Here is a 13,265-nt window from a genome sequence, read left to right as displayed (position 1 = left end):
GTGGGAATTTACAGGTGATCAAAGGGAGGAAACTAGAATGATCCATGTAATAATGGATTAGAGTTGGAGACATCAGCATGAATTTATTTTAGCTTAATATGAAGAAATATGGTTTAAGTATAGAATTATTTATGTGTGTATACATACAGATTGGTATATGTATCTTGTTCTATCAACTGAAAGGTCTAGAAGCAATGACACCACAGTAGTAGTAAGCATACTCACACAAATGTTGGTCTCTAATAGCATTCTCTAATAAAGAACCAAGGCTTCTTGGAGAAGGAATTGTGCACAAAAATGTCAAAACCTACAAGGTGGGGGGGTGTCACAGGGACAAAGGACCAACTGAAAGAACTCCCATGGGTGAAGGTGGAACAATTTGAGCTACAAAATAAAGTAATATTGTATCTTAACCCAAAGTATAAAATAAATATTCATGAGCTCATATTAATACAAATAAATGATGGAATAACTAAATTAAGGGGCAGAACAGGTAACTTTCCCTTTCAGAGAAGTTTTAAATAATTTATATACATACTTCACCCTTAAGGAATAAGAACAAGCATTCTTACCCCAGAGACATGAGCTGTGCATCGCACCTTCCTTACAGAGAGCTCAGTATATAAAGTCAGGGGCTGTGGAGAGAATCGCTTAGTAGCAAACCCTGGCACCCTCCCTCAGCCAGGTGATCAAGGTCCATATCAGCAGTGATAACCCATGTTAGCATGTGCCCTTGATAAAGTGGAAATGGCACTTTCTTTATCTCTCTAGTCTTCCTCCCAAAAGCCCATAACCCATGAGGAATATATCAAATGAATTTCAATAGAAGGACTGCAAAATATCTGGCCAGGACTCCTCAGAACTGTCAAAGTCATCAAACACAGGGAAAGTCTGAGAAACTGTCACAGCCAAGAGACAAAATGTCATGAGGCATACTGGATGGGATTCTGGAACAGAAGAAGACATTCAGATAAAAGCGAAGGAAATGTAACAAAAGCATGGACATTATTAGTTCATAGTCATGTATAAATGTATAACAATTATGCCATGCTCATGTAAGATGTAGGGGAAACTAGGCAAGGGGCATATGGGAACTCTCTGAACTATTTCTCACTTTTCCTGTAAATGTAAAACTGTTCTAAAAAATAAAGTCTATTCTGGCCACATAGCTCAGTTGGTTAGAGCAGTGGCTTTCAACATTTTTACAATTGGGAACCAGTGAAAATAGAATTATTTCAGGAATCACTAAGGCAGAAATCACCCTGGGCTTAAGCAAATTCGACTAAGATTCTTGGGTTGATGATCTTCATACAACATCAGGTGGTTAACTCTTTTGTCAACCAGCACAAAATTTCTGGTGGACATTCTACCACTGGCAGTTGAAAAACACTGGGTTAGAGTGTCCTTGTGATATGCCAAGGTTGCAGGTTCTATCCCCCATCAGGGCATATACAAGAATCAATCAATGGGGCCCTGACCAGGTGACTCGGTAGATGGAGCTTCATCCTGGCATGCCAAGGTTACAAGTTGATCCCTGGTCAGGGCACATATGAGAAGCAGCCAATGAGTGCACATCTAAGTGAAACAATGAATTGATGCTTCTCTCTCTCCCTTTCTCCCCTTCCTCTCTCATTCTCTTTCAACTTAATGGAAAATTTAAAATAAAAAAACAATAAATGCATAAATAAGTGGAACAACAAATTGATGCTTCTCTTTCCTTTCTCTCTAAAATCAGTAAGTAAATAAAAAATTAATAAAAAGATTTTTTAAAAAGTTGTAGGTAAAAACAAAATGACACTGTGAAAAGATTTCTCTGAATCAGGGGTGGTAAACTTTGTAAAAAGCCACTTGGTGAATATTTTAGGCTTTGTAGGCCTTATGGTCTCTGTTACTGGTGCTCAGCTCTACTCAGTCACTGGCATTACGGAAGCAGAGGAATGTGGCTGAGTTCCACAACAATTTTATTTAGCAAAATCAAAACAAAACAGCCACAAGCTGTGACTTGCTGGCCCTTCACTTAGAAGTGGAATTACACCTGGTCCATGGTGGCACAGTGAATAAAACGTCAACCTGGAATGCTGAAGTCGCCAGTTCAAAACCCTGGGCTTGCCCAGTAAAGGCACATATGGGAAGCAACTATGAGCTGATGCTTCCTACTCCTCCCCCTGCTTCTCTCTCTCTCTCTCTCCAACCAATTTTGAAAAAAGAAGAAGAAAGAGGAGGAGAAGAAGAGGAAGAGGAGGAGGAGAAATTGCTAAGCCACAAGTATCCAAATTGCTTCCCAAGAGACTCTATCAAATAAACATGCATCAGAAAGGTGCTGGGCCTGACCAGGTGGTGGCACAGTGGATAGAGTGTTGGACTGGGATGCAGAGGACCCATGTTCGAAACCCTGAGGATGCCGACTTGGGCATGGGCTCACCAGCTTGAGCATGGGGTCGCTGACTGGAGCGTAGGATCATAGACATGACCACATGGTTGCTGGCTTGAGCCCAAAGGTCGCTGACTTGAAGCCCAAAGGTCACTGCCTTGAAGCTCAAGGTCGCTGGCTTGAGCAAGGGGTCACTCACTCTGCTGTAGCCCCCAGTCAAGGTATATATGAGAAAGCAATCAATGAACAACTAAAGGAGCCACAACAAAGAATTGATGCTTCCAATCTCTCTCCATTCCTGCCTGTCTGTCCCTATTTGTCCCTCTCTCAGACTCTCTCTCTGTCTCTGATACACACACACACACACACACACACACACACACAGAAAGAAAAGAAAAGAAAAGAAAAGAAAAGAAAAGAAAAGAAAAAAGAAAGTGTTGGTATAGTTTCTGTTAATTCACATCTTGTCCAGAACTTGGCATTTTTTCTAAAATGGCACCTCATGGGTTCTTATATTGCATTTCCTCAATTCTAATGGGTTGTTTATTGTGTCCTCCATTCTGAGAAATGTCTGTTCATGGCTCTTGATCTTTTTATGCTATGTTCTGTTGTTCTTACACATTAGCAGGAACTCTTCATATACTCTGATACTAATCTTTTACCAGTTGTAGATGCTGCAACTATTTTCTCCTGGCTTTTGGCCTATCTTTTCACTTTCTTTTTGGTATATTCTGCTGAACAGAGTTCTTAATTTTTATTTAGTGAGGTTTATTAATCTTTCCTCTTTATAGTTGTGGTTTTTCTCTTTTGTGGAATAAACTTCTTGTACTCAATATCAGGAAGATACTTCTTACATTTTTTTGAAAAGTTTTAGTCATGCTTTTCACCTGTAAGTCCTCAGTACATCCGGAATTTCCACAAAGTCCAGAATATATGGAAGAGGAAAAGATCTAATTGTATCTGTAGTGCCAGCCCATAGCCTCTTCCCCTGCTGTCTGCACTGCCACAGTGCCATGTCACAATTCCACATATAGTAAGTCTGGTGCTGGCATCTAGTTTTATTTGCCATATAATTTCTATAGCATTATAATAAGCCTTAATATCAAATTACCTCCAACTTACTCTTTTTCAGGTATGTCTTCACTATTTTTAGCCCTTTGTACTGCCATATTTTAAAAAAATCTGGTCAAGTTTTATGCAGGAAGTCCTTCTGGGAACTTATTGGGGTTGCACTTAATCTATGGATTGGTTTGGGGGAAAATTGACATATTCAAAATATTGAGTCTTTCTTTCTATGAACATATGATATGTCTTCTAGCATCTTTGTTTTACAACTGAGGAAACTGAGGTTCAAAGAGGTTAAGTGACTTTCCCTAGGTAGCACAGCTAGTAAAAGGGCCACCATTTTTTACCCAGAAGCAGTTGCTCTAAGCTGCTGGACTCCATCATTAATCTGTTTTAGCAAAGCCTTTCTCCTGGATGGTTGTCCTTAGTAGATGGGTGCTTTGGTTGCTCTTATTATCAGGTTCTCTGGCATGGGCCCTGAGAGGACAGTGCCATGATTCACTAACCAGCTACCAAAACAAACATGCTAGTGCTTCCCTAGAGAGGAAGGGGGAACCCCAGCTCCCCACATATGGGGCCTATTAAAGGGAGGTTCTCCACGCCCTTGCTTGCTCCATGATACATATATGAATAGCTCGTTTTTGTCCAAGCACTGGATCTGTTTGTCTGTGAGCCAGATGCAGCCATCAAAAGAGCCACATCTGGCTCGCGAGCCATAGGTTCCCGACTCCTGCTCTAGGGGATCTGGGACTCAGAGCCTACACACTTTCCATAAAGACTTCCTTGACCAGAAAGACTGTAAAGAGGGCTCCCGACCAGGGTACACTTGCACTTCCACCAGTGAATCAGGGTGACCTGACAGTAGCAGAAGGGCCCTCACTCTAGCATTGCACAGTGAACTCCTGTAACTCAAGCATTTGCTGAAAGAACTTTTTGATAGGTCCTCAGACCGAGAGACGGCAATTAAGTCTTTGCACAGCTCCAGGGGCCTTGGCTGCAACTGTTTGGGAATAGGCTAGGGCTGTGCATGGAGGGGAGAAGTTTACAGGAAGGGCTCGATTTAGTGTTTGGGTGAGTTGAACCCTTGGTGTGAGACCCACATATCAGAAAGTTTGGATTCAAGTGCCAGCTCTGCCATTTCCTAGCTGTGTGACCTTGGGAAAATCATTTAACTTTTCTGAGTTACAACTGTTTCATCTTCAAAAAGGATGGTTAGTATTTTTGTTGCTCCCAGAGAAGGTCACAGAGGGGATTAAGTTAGATAATGCATGTTATATGTTTGGCCTAGCACCATGCCTCTACCCAGTGAGCCTGTGATTATCTCTGTGAGCTCTGAATTCTCCTCCCATCCAGGCTCTAGGGCAGGGGTCGGGAACCTTTTTGGCTGAGAGAGCCATGAATGCCACATATTTTAAAACTAGAAAGCCCGGCAGTTATACGAAATGACCGCTGTTCTAGATATTATAAATTGTAATTAAAATGATTTGTGCAAAGGTGTCTGCTAATTCAAACTGAATTACCCAGGGCAGGCGGCAAGGACACCCCTTTGCTTAGTGCCCCATGGGGTTTCCCCCTTCTACTTGCTTAATTGCTTAAAGTAGAGTGCAATGAAGGAAACCACTGGCGGTACATTTCTTAAGAGCCACCACTAGCTCAATAAATAAAGGTGATTTAAATAATAAAATGTTAATTCACATGTCAAAGATCTCTTTGTACACAACATTTCTTGTGTAGATCTTTCCATCATTTTTAAGCTCACCTTGCAGAGGACCATCAATTATTTTTAATTTTATGTCCGTTCTTTCATGAACTTTTGAACAGGCAACATAAAGTTGACCGTGTGCAAATGCAGGCTCAGGTTTTAATCCTTTTTGCGTTTCAGTCAGCATTACTCTGTCGTTTTTTTGCATTTCTCTCCTGCCTTTGTTCAAGGGACTCATTTTGTCGAGACAGGCTTTTTTTGTCTTGCATCTGAGGCAAGCCTTGTTTCTCTATGCTCATCAGTCTCATTTTGCCGAGAAAGACGCATTTGCTCTGCGACTGAAGCAAGCCTTGTCTTTCTCTGCTCAGTGGTTTCTTTTTATTGAGAAAGCCATTTTTGTGCAGCTTTAGCTTCTTTTCTCTTCTCTTCAGTGCTGTATTTTCTAGGAGGCATTCTTAAAAGAAATTACGTTAAGACATAGTTTTTATGTAAAACAGATGATTGCCAATGCAAACAAATGTTCACCTTCCCCCTGACCTGCTCAATTTGCGTTCAGCCGTGGCAACTTCACCCCATTGGCTAGTACAGTTACGCAAGCAACCAATAAGCTATCGGTGACAGACACTTAAGCCACATATAATAAAGATGTAATTCCATGAGAGCCATACAATGACCCGTGTATGTTACGCATTATCCAATAAAAATTTGGTGTTGTCCCAGAGGACAGCTGTGATTGGCTCCAGCCACCCTCAACCATGAACATGAGCGGTAGGAAATGAATGGATTGTAATACATGAGAATGTTTTATATTTTAATGTTATTATTTTTTATTATTAAAGATTTGTCTGCGAGCCAGATGCAGCCATCAAAAGAGCCACATCTGGCTCATGAGCCATAGGTTCCCGACCCCTGCTCTAGGGCAGTGGTCCCCAACCTTTGTTGGGCCACAGACCAGTTTAACATCAGAAAATATTTTAACAGACTGCCCTTTAGAGTAGGATGGATAAATGTATTACGTGACCGAGACAAGCGTCAAGAGTAAGTCTTAGATGGATGTAACAGAGGGAATCTGGTCATTTAAAAAAAATAAAACATCGTTCAGACTTAAATATAAATAAAACGGAAATAATGTAAGTTATTTATTCTTTATCTGTGGACTGGTACCAAATGGCCCACGGACCAGTGCCAGTCCAGGGCCCGGAAGTTTGGGACCACTGCTCTAGGGGATCTGGGACTCAGAGCCTACACACTTTCCATAAAGACTTCCTTGACCAGAAAGACTGTGAAGAGGGCTCCCGACCAGGGTACACTTGCACTTCCACCAGTGAATTAGGGTGACCTGACAGTAGCAGAAGGGCCCTCACTCTAGCATTGCACAGTGAACTCCTGTAACTCAAGCATTTGCTGAAAGTACTTTTTAATAGGTCCTCAGACCGAGAGACGGCAATTAAGTCTTTGCACAGCTCCAGGGGCCTTGGCTGCAGTACTTGAAACCTGATCTGATGAACAGATAAGAAATGGTTATAATTAGCACATTCAATGTGAACACGTGTGATTGCACATACAGTAATTTTCCAAACCTTCAGGACAATTCTCAAACAAGTCTTCACTCATAAGGAGTTCAGCACGTCTGCTATATATCCTACCCATTTACTCATTTGCATAGAAAGCAGGTGAAAACTCCAAGCTCAGCTTGTCTGTACATCTGCCCAGTTTAAAATCAAAGAATTGGAACGAATAGGCAATTAATATTTTTTAAGGTATGTTTTTTTTGTTGTTTTTTTTTTATTTTATTTATTCATTATAGAGAAGGGAGAGAGAGAGAGAGAAGGGGGGAGGAGCAGAAAGCATCAACTCCCATATGTGCCTTGACCAGGCAAGCCCAGGGTTCCGAACCGGCAACCTCAGCATTTCCAGGTTGACACTTTATCCACTGCGCCACCACAGGTCAGGCTTAAGGTATGTTTTGTTTTATTTTTTTTACTGAGATGTAACGAAGTCAGTAAAATGTATAAATCTGGAATGTTCAGCTAATGAAAATTTTACATATGTGCTTACCTGTGCAACCACCACCCAGAAATTCAACATTGCCAGCCCCAAAGTCCCCTTTGTGTTTCCTGTAGTCACGTCCCCACACAGGTGGCTTCTGGCTTCAGTCACCACAGGTCAGTTCTGCCTGTTTCTCAAGTTCCCATCAATGGGATTCTATCAAATATACTTTCTGGCATAGGGTTTCTTAAGTCAGTGTGCCTGTGAGGCTCATCTGGAGTACTGCAGGCAGCAGTGGTTTGCTCTTTTCAAGTGCCGTGTGACAGCACACTGTCTGAGATGCCACTAATAATAGCCTTGCTATCGATGGACATTTGTTTTGTTTCCAGTTGGGGACTATTATGAATAAGACTGTGCTGAACATCACAGAACATGCTTTTTTCATATAAACCCAAGTCAAATCTGAATTATGATAGATATGTCTTTCTTTTTTCTTTTCCTTTTTCCTTCCTTCCTTCCTTCTTTCCTTCCTTCCTTCTTTCCTTCCTTCCTTCCTTCCTTCCTTCCTTCCTTCCTTCCTTCCTTCCTTCCTCCCTCCCTCCCTCCCTTCCTTCCTTCCTTCCTTCCTTCCATCCTTCCTTCTTTCTTCTCTTCCTCCCTTCCTCCCTTAATTCTTTAATTCCTTCCTCCTTCCCACCCTTCCTTCCTTCCTTCCTTCATTCCTTCCTTCCTTCCTTCCTTCCTTCTTCTCTTCCTCCCTTCCTCCCTTAATTCTTTAATTCCTTCCTCCCTCCCTCCCTCCCTCCCTCCCTCCCTTTCTTCCTTTCTTTCTTCCTCTCTGTAAAATCAATCAATAAATTAAATATATATATGAGCCTCTTTAAACTAATGTAGTAGCAGAATATTTTATGATGTGTTTAATGTAAAGAATAAATTATATACCAACATTCATTTTTTCATTCAGCAAATATTTGCTGCCAGGCACTGGGCTGGACACTGGTGCTATGATGGAGAACTAGACAGACATAGTCTTCAATGGCTTTTAGTTAAACAGAGAGAAAGAAAATGCAGTTATAGTACAGGGTGCTACATGCTGGGAAGGCAAGGGCACGGTGCTACAGGAACACACACTGCAGTGTCTAGATCAGATGTGACCTGACTTTGCTGTCCAGGTAGAGGCAGAGCCACCATAGCAAGTAATATCTTAGCCGAAGTGTGAAGGATGACTAGGGGCTAAGCAGAGGCTGATGATGTGCAGTTGAGGTAAGGCAATGGATGAGGGTCTCAGACAAAGCTTTCAGCTGAAGAGCGAACTAAAAGCGGACAGAGGGAAAGGGGATAATAGGATGGGATAAACCTGAAGGGAAGGGGGAGGGCGCTGTTGGGAGTGGGGCAGGGGAGATGTTGAGGGGAATAGGGGCAGGGGGGAGGCATTCGGGGTGACCCTAGAATCTATGTAAACACAATTAATTAAAAAAATGTTAAAAAAAAAAAAAGAGTGAACTGATCATGTGCACATTTTAGAAGGACCCCTCTCCAGTGTGGGGGATGAGATGGAGAGGAGCCATGCTGGAAAGTAAGAAGATCAGTTTGTTTGTTTCTGGTTGTTGAGAAATGAGCCCCCCATTACCAGCAACTGCTGAGGTAACTCAGAGCCAAGGAGGGCCTAACATAGAGGAGAGGGTGTGGTTGTGGTGTTGGAAAGAAGTAGGTAGATTTAAGAAATACATACGGCCCTGGCCGGTTGGCTCAGTGGTAGAGCGTCAGCCTGGTGTGTGGGGGCCCCGGGTTCGATTCCCGGCCAGGGCACATAGGAGAAGCACCCATTTACTTCTCCACCTCACCCCCTCCTTCCTCTCTGTCTCTCTCTTCCCCTCCCGCAGCCAAGGCTCCATTGGAGCAAAGATGGCCCAGGCGCTGGGGATGGCTCCTTGGCCTCTGCCCCAGGCGCTAGAGTGGCGCTGGTCGCAGCAGAGCGACGCCCCAGAGGGGCAGAGCATCGCCCCCTGGTGGGCAGAGCGTCGCCCCTGGTGACGACACCATCTAGTTAACAGACCGGGTGGATCCCGGTCGGGCGCATGCGGGAGTCTGTCTGACTGTCTCTCCCCGTTTCCAGCTTCAGGAAAAAAAAAAAAAAAAAGAAATACATACGTATTTAGAAAGGACATTGGACAGGACTTGATGGATATGAGTGTTGAGGAGCGGATAGAGAGAAACACCTAGCAGGTTTTCGGGCTTGTCCACCTGGGTCAAGGATGATCCTCTCTGAAGATGGGGAACACAAGGGAGGAGGTAGAAGACATTGAACTCTGCTTGTGTTACCTTCACTCTGAGTTGCCCTCGTAGGGACTTTCAGTTGACAGTTGGGACTAGAGTCCCAAACTCAGGAGAGAGATCAGAACTGAAAGTAGAGATTCAGAAGTACTCATCTCATAAATAGGGGTGACTGGAGACAAGACAGTGGGTAAGAACTCTTAAGCCAGTAATTTTCAAACCCATGAATGAATTATAAAATCAATATAGTGGAATAGGTCCAGCATTAAAAACAAAAAAATAAGATAGAATAAAAAAACTTCAGAGTGCACCTGCAAATAGAATAAAACTCTGCTACAATGTGTTAAGTGGATAAAAGGAAATCAGACACCAAACATGTGGAGTCACAGTATTTGGAGGTTAATGAAGTCAGTGGGATGAACTTACACAGCAGGCTGGATGAGTGACTCGTACCCTGTCCCCAACTGGGGCTTGACTGCATTTGATAAGTGGGAACACACATAGAAGCTACTCCACTGCATGTATCTAAACCAATATTTTTGCCCATCAATAGTTTAGAGCAGAAGTTTAATTGAAAAAAAAAAGTTGAAAAATACAGCATAAGGAATATAATCAATAATATTGCAATAACTATGTATAAGTACTATGGATAAGTACTAGGCTTATCAAGGTGATCATTTTGTAAGTTATACAAATGTCTAATAACTATGTCATATATCTGGAACAAATATAATATTGTTTTTCAATTGTGATTTTAAAAAGTTTTTTTTAAAAAAAAAGTTTCCCCAAATGAACTCACCATCTAGTTAACAGACACAAACATAGGTGAAGGCACTCGAATTCTAAATTTCACAGGAGCTAATTTTTCCTAGTAAGATTTTTTTTAAGACTGTGGAAATGAGTTTGGTTTGATGAAGGCACAGTCCCCAGGGAGGTTTCCTTGGCCTTGGAGTCACAAAATGGTTACTCTTATGCTAGGTGGTCACCTTGGATGTCAACCTCCTGAAACGAACTCTTAGAGTGCAATTAGTTATAATGATATCAGTCAGTTAAGTCAAGATACATCTTCAGGTTCTTGAAACCTGAAGCAGGAAGCCTCTCTTGAATCAGGTAGAGGCTACTTCAGGGGGCCCGGGAGGAAAGTGTGAAAAAGAAGAAGGGCTGAGTCATGAAGGAGCCTGGCTTCCAGTCGCTGCTGCCGGCCGGCCTGCAGCCGTGGGAGGCCCGTTCTCCGTGAGCCCCCACTCCCAAATTCCTAAAATAGAGACACAAGGTCTTCCTCTACGGATCTGGCTTTTTCATTGAGAATATCACAACACTATGCAATATGGGAGAGGACTTAAAATTGTGAGTTATGTACCAATGCTTGGCAGTGTCATTTGGATTAATAGACTGACTTTTAAAAACAGGAGTTAAAGCTAAGGGAGAAAGAGGTTCTTAGGATTCTCTCAGTTGCAGCATCATCTCCCTTGTTCTCTTGATACAGTGTAAGCACTGTGGAGACTCCACACTGCTCCTGTGCTCCTAGATTACAGACAGCAGCAGGAGACAACAAGCTTTCAGACTCCAAAGACCAGTGTTTGAATCCCAACACCGCCACTGGTTCATTCCTTTCTCAGTGCAAAGTTGGCATGGGAATGACACAGCCTTATTCAGAGGTTGATGATACAATATAATAATCATGTAAGCATAGTGTGTGCTCATTAAATCATAATGCTCACTAAGGAAGCCCTGATCCTCCAGGACTGGTGATGGTGGAGAATCCCCGCTGGGCTGAAGGGGCTGGAACTCAAACCCCATCCTCAGATCCCTGCATCTCAGAGATGCCCCTTCTCCTTTGCCACAAGTCCCTAAACTTCAGTGTGCAGATGCTCTCCAGTGATGCAGTTAAAACTTCAGCGTCTGGACCAGTCTCCATGAAATTCAGACACACGTGCACCACCCCGACCTGCCCTGGTGTCTTCCCGTGACCCAAGACCAGTCCCCCAGAGTTGAGGCCCCCAGAGCCCTAACTGTCCTTGGAGGCTCTGGCCAGAGCAGACTCTGCCTCTCTTTTGCCTTTCTTTATTTAAGGTCAGGAATAAATGAAAGAACTTCTGTGGTTTGTCCATCCAGCTGGCTGTTTTGTGGCTCCTGCTCTCGGAGCCAAGAAGCCCCCTCCAGACGCCGCACCCAATCCTGTTCTCATGTCCCCTCCATGAGGCCATCTCTCTACCCTCTTCACGCACACACACCTGAATCACCTACAGCTAGACAAGAACAGCCCTCACAGCCTTGGAGGAAGAAGAGAGACTACATTTTCTGCCAAAGCCTCAGGCAGAAGCACCAGGATGGCATTCAGCTCTGGTGGGCGGGGCCTGGAGAAGCACTCCGCGAAGCAGGAGGACTCCAGGAGTGCTCTGGGCATCTCTTCACACAGGCCGCCCAGGAAACCACCTTTGTAGGGGCTTGGTATGGGGGTGGCGTGGGGTACGGGCAGGCCCAGACCAAGCAAAACGCTATTTTTGCCTAAACTGCATGTTTTAGAAAAATACAAATGCAGTTTTCTAGAGGTATTTTTTCACCCACTAGAACAAGATCTGGAAAACAATTGTAAAGACTATATTATTATTGTTATAACTGTTCCTATAATTAGCCCTTTCTCACAATCCCTTCTTTGTGACCATGAATTCAGAGGGTCTTAGGAAACCATGATTCTGCACAACTTGCTCGCAGTCAACCCTTCCTGAGTGGGTGTGGAATCATTTGTCATCTTTGTTTCTCTGGCTCAGTTTGAACATTCACCCACGTGTGTGTTTGATTACAGGGTACTGCTCAGACCCTCTTGGGGAGGTCAGGTACCACATCGTATTTATACTATATGACCTTCCGAAAACGCTAAATTCGAATTCTGACTTTCTAAATGTATCTGGCTCCCAAAGTTTTGGACAAGGGATTAGGGGTCTTATTATAGAGAATGATTGTTGACATGATTGTTGGTACTTAGCAGTGGTGGAGGTGTGTCAGGACTAAAACCTTCCTCCTCCTCTTGCACTCCCCTCTGTCCTCTCCCTCCCCCTTCTCCCAGGAACTGCTGGTCCCCAGACACCATCACCACCATGGCCTGTGGCGGCTGCATCAGCCCTATCTCAGGAAGGACCATTGCTTGTGCTCAAAGCTGTGACCAGGGCGAAGTCCCCATACAGGAGCCCCTAGAACTGGACCTGCTTTCCCAACTCACACATGTGTGGATCTACCCCTTGGGTTGCTGGATGTACTGTGGCTCTGAGTCCTCGACAAGCTGGGGAGGATGCCAGGGTGGCTGACAACATCCAGGAGTAATCAGATAACAAGGCAATTATATCTAGCACCTTCATCAGAGGTGCTCTCAGCCAGGACTATGGGAGCCAGCTGCTGCCTGTGAGCAGCCCAGCACCCCAGCCCAGGCCCAGGGTGTCACAGCTCTGCCCCAGCATGTCCTGCAGGCAGAGGAAGACAGGGGAGTGCCAGGGGTCTGTCTTGAGAAGTCCCTGGATGGCAGCAGAGGCTGCTGTGACCTCAGCAGACCCCAATGGCTCCAGAGATACCTGTGGGCTCCAGAAGGACAGGGCCATGCCCATTCTACTTTCTACCATGTTCACAGGCTCTAGCACAGTACCTGGCACTGAGCAGGGGCTCGTGGCTCATTAACTGAATGGAGTAAGATATCCAAATGGCACTAACTAAACTCATCAGGTGACAGAACATAAAGAGGTCAGGAGCTCCCAGTGCGTCCGTCATAGCTGTGGGTCAGAGCATGCAGTGACTACTGTATGCAGAGTCCTACTAAGTGCTAGGTTCCACCCAGTTCAGACATTGACACCATAGGAAGGACAGACTTTTATC

The sequence above is a fragment of the Saccopteryx leptura genome, chromosome 7 (assembly GCF_036850995.1).
Source record: "Saccopteryx leptura isolate mSacLep1 chromosome 7, mSacLep1_pri_phased_curated, whole genome shotgun sequence".
Taxonomy (NCBI): domain Eukaryota; kingdom Metazoa; phylum Chordata; class Mammalia; order Chiroptera; family Emballonuridae; genus Saccopteryx; species Saccopteryx leptura.
This window is presented reverse-complemented; position numbering follows the sequence as displayed.